We start from the raw sequence: 7,397 nt of genomic DNA, 5'->3' as shown, positions 1-7,397 counted from the left end.
AGAAAAGGTTATCTGCTTCAAAGGTCATACCCTTGCTAAAAATGCTACAGCACTCTATATTGAATGTGTCAGAGAGAATAAAAAATGATGCAGCAAAGCAGCTGGGTTATAACCTGGTACAACGTCTCATCTCATTATCTCTAGCCGCTTTATCCTGTTCTGCAGGGTCGCAGGCAAGCTGGAGCCTGTCCCAGCTGACTACGGGCGAAAGGCGGGGTACACCCTGGACAAGTTGCCAGGTCATCACAGGGCTGACACATAGACACAGACAACCATTCACACTCTCACCTACGGTCAATTTAGAGCCACCAGTTAACCTAACCTGCATGTCTTTGGACTGTGGGGGAAACCGGAGCACCCGGAGGAAACCCACGCGGACACGGGGAGAACATGCAAACTCCGCACAGAAAGGCCCTCGCCGGCCACGGGGCTCGAACCCAGACCTTCTTGCTGTGAGGCGACAGTGCTAACCACTACACCACCGTGCCGCCCCCTGGTACAACGTATAAGGGAAAATCTGTCTACAATGGAGTCACCTAGTGTGATGACAACAGCCACCATGCTTGAGCCAAGGTTTAAAACCACTGGGTTCCAGTGCTTAATTTGTGAAGTGGGAGGTCCCGGAACGCAGGAGGTGGGTGGGTCTGGCAGCTAAAAAAAAAAAAGGCGGGGGGCAGTTTACTATAACTTTATGCACACATGCCTATTGCATGACGTATTGCAACAGCACCAGTTATCAAATCCTGGACAACAATGGACAACGCTCAGAATGTTCTCCAAACAGGCACTCAAGTTCACTCTCGCTCTCCACACACACGTTAAGGCAGGGGTCGGGAACCTTTTTGGCTGAGAGAGCCATGAAAGTCACATATTTTCAAATACATTTTCGTGAGAGCCATATATAAAAAGTGATGCTGAATACAACTAAAATGCATTTTTATGTATGACCAACAATTTGAGTGTAATATATTCTTTTTCATAATGAAGAGGCTCTTGACATGCCGTCTTCCTCCTGTCCCCCGCTGAATATTTTGACGCAAACGTAGCTTGGCGTGTTTCGAAGTGCCGCTTTATTAGATCCCTGGAGCTGTGTGAAGTCCCCTCATGCTTCAAACGCTCCACAATAATCCTGGTTCCCAAGAAAACCACCATCACAGGACTGAATTACAGGCCTGTAGCTCTCACATCTGTAGTCATGAAGTCCTTCGAGAGACTGGTGTTGTCACACCTGAAGGACATCACAGACCCCCTGCTGGACCCCCTGCAGTTTGCCTACCAGGCAAACAGGTCAGCGGATGATGCAATCAATATAGGACTGCACTACATCCTGCAACACCTTGACTCTGCAGGGACATATGCCAGGATTCTGTTCGTGGACTTCAGTTCAGCATTCAACACCATTGTTCCAGATATCCTCCACACCAAGCTCACTGTGCCCTCCTCCACCTGTCAGTGGATTACAAACTTCCTGACTGACAGGAAGCAGCAGGTGAGGATGGGGAGCATCATATCCAGCACTCGGACTGTCAGCACTGGCGCCCCCCAAGGGTGTGTGCTCTCCCCACTGCTCTTCTCCCTTTATACCAACGACTGCACCTCAAGAGACCTGTCTGTTAAACTCCTGAAATTTGCAGACGATACAACGGTCATCGGCCTCATCCGGGACGGTGACGAGTCTGCATACAGACTGGAGGTTGAACGGCTGGTCTGGTAGTGCGGTCAGAACAATCTGGAGCTGAACACGCTCAAAACTGTGGAGATGACCGTGGACTTTAGGAGGAACCCCCCCCACTCTGCTGCCCATCACCATCACCAACAACACTGTGACTGCCGTTGAAAGCTTCAGGTTTCTAGGTTCCACAATCTCTCAGGACTTGAAGTGGGAGACAAACACAGTCACTATCATCAAAAAGGCTCAGCAGAGGTTGTACTTTCTGCGCCAGCTCAGGAAACTCAACCTGCCTACGGAGCTGCTGACACAATTCTACTCTGCCATCATTCAGTCTGTTCTTTGCTCTTCCATCACTGTTTGGTTTGGATCGGTCACCAAACAGGAGAAGAACAGACTGCAACGGACAATAAGGACTGCAGAGAAAATTATTGGTGTCAACCTGCCCTCCATCCAAGACTTATACTTGTCCAGAATCAGGAAACGGGCAGGTAACATCTCTGCGGACCCATCACACCCTGGTCACAATCTGTTTAATCTTCTCCCCTCAGGGAGGCGATATAGATCACTGTATGCTAAAACAACTAGACGCAAGAATAGTTTCTTCCCTCAGGCTGTCTCTGTGATGAACAGCTAAAATCCACATTCATATATCAGTAATATCACTTGCAAAATATCTGCACACACATACTGTCATTCTGTGCTCACTGTTTTTTATATATATATATATATATATATATATATATATATATATATCATCTCATTATCTCTAGCTGCTTTATCCTGTTCTACAGGGTCGCAGGCAAGCTGGAGCCTATCCCAGCTGACTACGGGTGAAAGGCGGGATATACCCTGGACAAGTCGCCAGGTCATCACAGGGCTGACATATAGACACAGACAACCATTCACAGCTACGGTCAATTTAGAGTCACCAGTTAACCTAACCTGCATGTCTTTGGACTGTGGGGGAAACCCACGCGGACACGGGGAGAACATGCAAACTCCGCACAGAAAGGCCCTTGCCGGCCACGGGGCTCGAACCTGGACCTTCTTGCTGTGAGGCGACAGCGCTAACCACTACACTACCGTGCCGCCCCTCTCTCTCTCGCTCACTCTCTCTCATTTTTTTTTTTTTTACTGATTTAAATTTACTATTCATCTTTGCACTATGCACCATATTGCACCAAAACGGAAATCCTTTCTGTGATGAACAGCTAAAATCCAGACTCATATATCAGTAATATCACTTGTAAAATATCTGAACACTTATACCGTCATTCTGTGCACACTGTATACTTTATATTTATTTAACTATTCCATACTTGACTTACCTGGATTACTTTGCACTATGCACCTATTTTTGTTGTTGTTGTTTGCTTGTTTGTTTGTTGTGTATACGCTTTTTTATCTGTTTTGTACTATGAGAGCTAAGTGAACCGGAGTCAAATTCCTCGTGTGTGTCCACACACCTGGCAATAAAAGTGTTTCTGATTCGGATTTATTTCATTGTTTCATCGATGCAATCTTGTCATTGTATAGGCCTATTGGACACAAAGCAGAACCCTCTCACCCCACAAAGGCGAATTCCTCTGTCCATTCCTGTTGAAATGTACGGTAGCCTACCAGTCACCTTTTTCCCCTTTTCTCCATGTTCTTTGTCAAAAGGCTTTGCTTTGCGGACAGCTAACTGACTTTTTCATTAAATGGAGGTGTACTTCTTGATCTCAATGTGAGCTGATTAATCTGTGAGCCAGATGCAGTCACCAAAAGAGCCACATCTGGCTCCCGAGCCATTGCAGACCCCTGTGATAAGGCAACAACTGGATCAACAATTAACAAATCAAACACAGGTTACAATATATTGATGGCCATAATAAAACACAGCAGAGTAAAGACTTAATCTTGCTTGTGTATCTGACTGAGATTATAAAGAAAGTAAATAAATAAAACGGTCCTGGCACTTGCACCCACAACGCAGCCCCATAGACTGTAGAACGCATTTGAACAATAGACCTACCACGTGTCGACCGACCCGGCAATGGCCCCGCTTGGCAAAAAATAATAATAATAATAACAGACATTATGATCTTAGAAAATGCTTTAGTGACGAACAGTTACAGACAGTAATATGTCGTGATATTATAAAATATTTTTTATTAGGCTATATATTAAATTATATATTACATTTATCTTCTAAAATAACAGACTGTACTCATATCACAACCGGTTTATTTCACCATTGAAGATCAGATCACACAAGACATGAGTTAAATGACTCATTTTAAGGATTTAAGTAGGGTATTTAAAAGCATAGCCTTGGATTTCAAGCATATTTCAAGTTTAAAAGCAGTGCCAGCAAACATAAGTGCAATCAATTCAAGTAATAATTAAGAAATAAAGGGTTTACAAAACAAGTTGGAGACTGGTACACTTGCAGCAGGTGCTGGTGCAGTGTCACTGTGTCCAACGTCATCCATTTTAGGTCGTTTAGGATCCGGCTGTCCTGGGACTTTGAAAAATTTTAGTAAGCTTTCTTGTTTTTTTGCCATTTTTTCCACAGCGCAAGCTAACAGCTACAAAAAACCCGGTGTTCTATTGAGCGGAAGTATACACCCCATGTCCCCCCTTCCGCATAGATTTTGTGGATGTCATAGGAGAGAAATCAACAACAGATATCAAAATCAAAACCGAACACTAAACACATTTTTATTTACTTATTTATTTAATTTATTGTTTGATTTTTTTTCCCTTTGTGATGGTCACGGAGGTGATCTGATCCATTTAAATAGCTGCCGGAACACCAAATGAAATGAAAATAGCTGCCGGATCCGACAACGGAGGTTCCGGATCTTGTTCCGTCATGTTCCGGCTCAAATTAAGCCCTGCTGGGTTCCTCAGCCAAAATAAGATGCATGAAGCAGTAAAGTGACTGAAAGTAGAGTGTCCCAATATAATTATAATTGCTGAATCTGCCAGATCTAGTGAGCTCTTAGTCCAGCTGCCAGCCTCCTCTGAAACAGTTGGGGATGCAAACAGCTGTAGTAAGAATGGAATGATTCTCTGTTCATTTGTTTTGTCATACAAAAGATATCTAATAAAATATCTACTAAAGATATTTTTAAAAGTAATGTTGTAATGTGAAGTATTTTAACCACTCTTCAAGTGTTTTATATATATTCCTTACATGACTTGCGGCATCTGCTGGACACCACAGTGAATCAGAGCAGAAGAAGCTCAAATGCCACTGCTGATGCCACAATAGAAGTGGAATGTTACTTGGGAGAGGCCAACCTTCCAAGAATTGAGGATCCACTTGGATATTGGCGTAAACAAAAACATGTGTACCCCCACCTCTACCAGCTGGCACTTCAGTTTTTATGTTCACCAGCATCCTCAGTACCATGTGAGAAAGTGTTCTACAAGGCTGGGGAGGGAATTTCTAAGAAAAGGAATCGCCTAAATCCAAACACAGTGAAAAAAAAAATCTGTTCCAAAACAAAAATCAATAAAGGTTCCGCTTAAAGTTACTACGTGCACTGCACGGCTGCAGTAGCACTCACAGTCCCATCACACAAGCACTGAACACAAACACAAATGTTACCCCCTTTACGTTTATGTACACCTTTTTATAGTGCAGACAATTATACTGACCATAAAGCCATAGAAAGACACAAAGTGTGTGTGTGTGTGTGTGTGTGTGTGTGTGAGAGAGAGAGAGAGAGAGAGAGAATTAAAAAAAGTGTTGACACCAAATAACATTCAGGCACATAAAAAAATATTACATCACAGTTATTTTAAAATGGAACACTGCAAATTCCTGTACATGCAAATAATGTAAAGTGGCAGAACATTGATGTGATGTCGAAATTAAAACATGCTGCACATTTCTGTTAGCAGTAGGCAGCAAGTGTAGTCTGCTGAATGAGACTCAGAGTAATGAACCTTTTAGTGAATCACAACTCGAAGTGGGGCTTCATCTGCCACGCCCTCTTATTCTCGATACACACTTCAGAGCCTCATTTGGCCATCACTATTGGACAAGGTTGAACAAAATATCGTGATTCGTTAGCGGCGAGCAAGCAATTAATTATTTGTTGATGCCGAAAGCAGAGGCAAATAATTGTTTGAAAGACACTAATAAATCACAATATTTTGTGAAAACTGAGTTCAGTAATCGTTTTATCATTCATTTTTTTGAAATACTGATTATAAAGTTTGTGTGACAATTCAAACGATGACAAATAAATTGACGCACGTTAACAAAAGTGCGATGTAACTGCGCATGAGCATACCATTATTTGTAGGCAGTTATTTGCAGTTCGCTCAGCCAATCAAAACAGCATAAAATGATTCGAATGATAATTAACAATTATTCTAACAATTATTCAACTTCATCCCAGTTATTATTCACAGATATTCACTGAGCTTCAGGTGGATAATTGTTTTAGTATAAATACACAAGTGATTATCGTCTCATCTCGTCTTCTTCTGCTTATCCGGGGCCGGGTCGTGGAGGCAGCAGTCTGAGCATGGAAGCCCAAACTTCCCTTTCCCCAGTGTGAGGGAATTTTAATGGATGAACATTATTATTCTCTGTGTTTCTGTATGTTGCGCTCAAGTGACAATGGATGAACATTATTATTCTCTGTGTTTCTGTATGTTGAACTAAAGTGGCCTAATATACTGAGAAAGATGTTTTTTTTCTAATGTTGTAATCGCTTTTCTGTGGCCTTGGTGGTAATGAGCAGGGTGCTTGAGGTCGTCCTAGCTTGCATCTTCTCATGATGTAACCACCTTTTCCTGACCTCAGTGGTGATAAGCAGGGTGCCTGAGTTCTCATAACTCGCATCCGCCTGCACATACCAGCAGGGGCGCAGATACGTTTTTTGAACTGGGGGGGACAAAGCTGCCAGCAAACCAACCCCACCCCCAACATGTGTTGTGCGAGGAATATACTCTGATGCCCTCAGGGCGGCGACATTACTCAGCTAAGACAAAAAAACCATCACTCCTTCATCCCTGCAACCGTTATCAAAAAATTGCAAGGTGATATGATAAAGTAAGGCACAGTTTACTTACAGTCGTTTTTTGAAAAAACGATGCAATCGTTTTCTGCCTTTTCGGTTTGGCACCCTTCATCATGCCGTGTTGGGGTCCTGAACTAGGAGCTGTCCCCGATATGCCTGTCAAATTTGTTGTGGGTAACCATAGCAACCAAGCTCGAGCTCGCAACCTGTGCAGTCTGCGCAGCTCAACCAACCGAATATCAGTCTTTGTTTTGTTTTATGTGAGTTGTTGCAACTATGTATGTACTGCTGTGCACCTCAATAAACCGAATGGTAATTAGTCTTTTGATTTTTCCGTGAGGTTTGCCTTATGCAAAGAAAGACAGCATAGATGTTTTTTCCTCCCTATAACATACATGTCAACCTTTCGTCAATCAAATCTGTATAACCAACCTCCAAAATCCGTATTTCCCTTATAAAATCCATATAAGATGCAAATTAAAATAATTTACCTAAAACTTGAATGATAATTAACAATGATATATCCCAGTTACTTTTTATTCAATATTAATAACAATAAACCTTCAGAATGAATACAAAGCTCCAATGTTTGACAAAAACACAAAGCGTTATCAGCGTATTAGTCAGGAAAATCTGTTCGTAAAATTACGTTATAATGACCAAATACAATGAAAAGTATTTTTCCAGTCTCACCTGTGAAA

The sequence above is a fragment of the Neoarius graeffei genome, chromosome 4, assembly GCF_027579695.1.
Source record: "Neoarius graeffei isolate fNeoGra1 chromosome 4, fNeoGra1.pri, whole genome shotgun sequence".
Taxonomy (NCBI): Eukaryota; Metazoa; Chordata; class Actinopteri; order Siluriformes; family Ariidae; genus Neoarius; species Neoarius graeffei.
Note: the sequence above shows the minus strand (reverse complement) of the source record.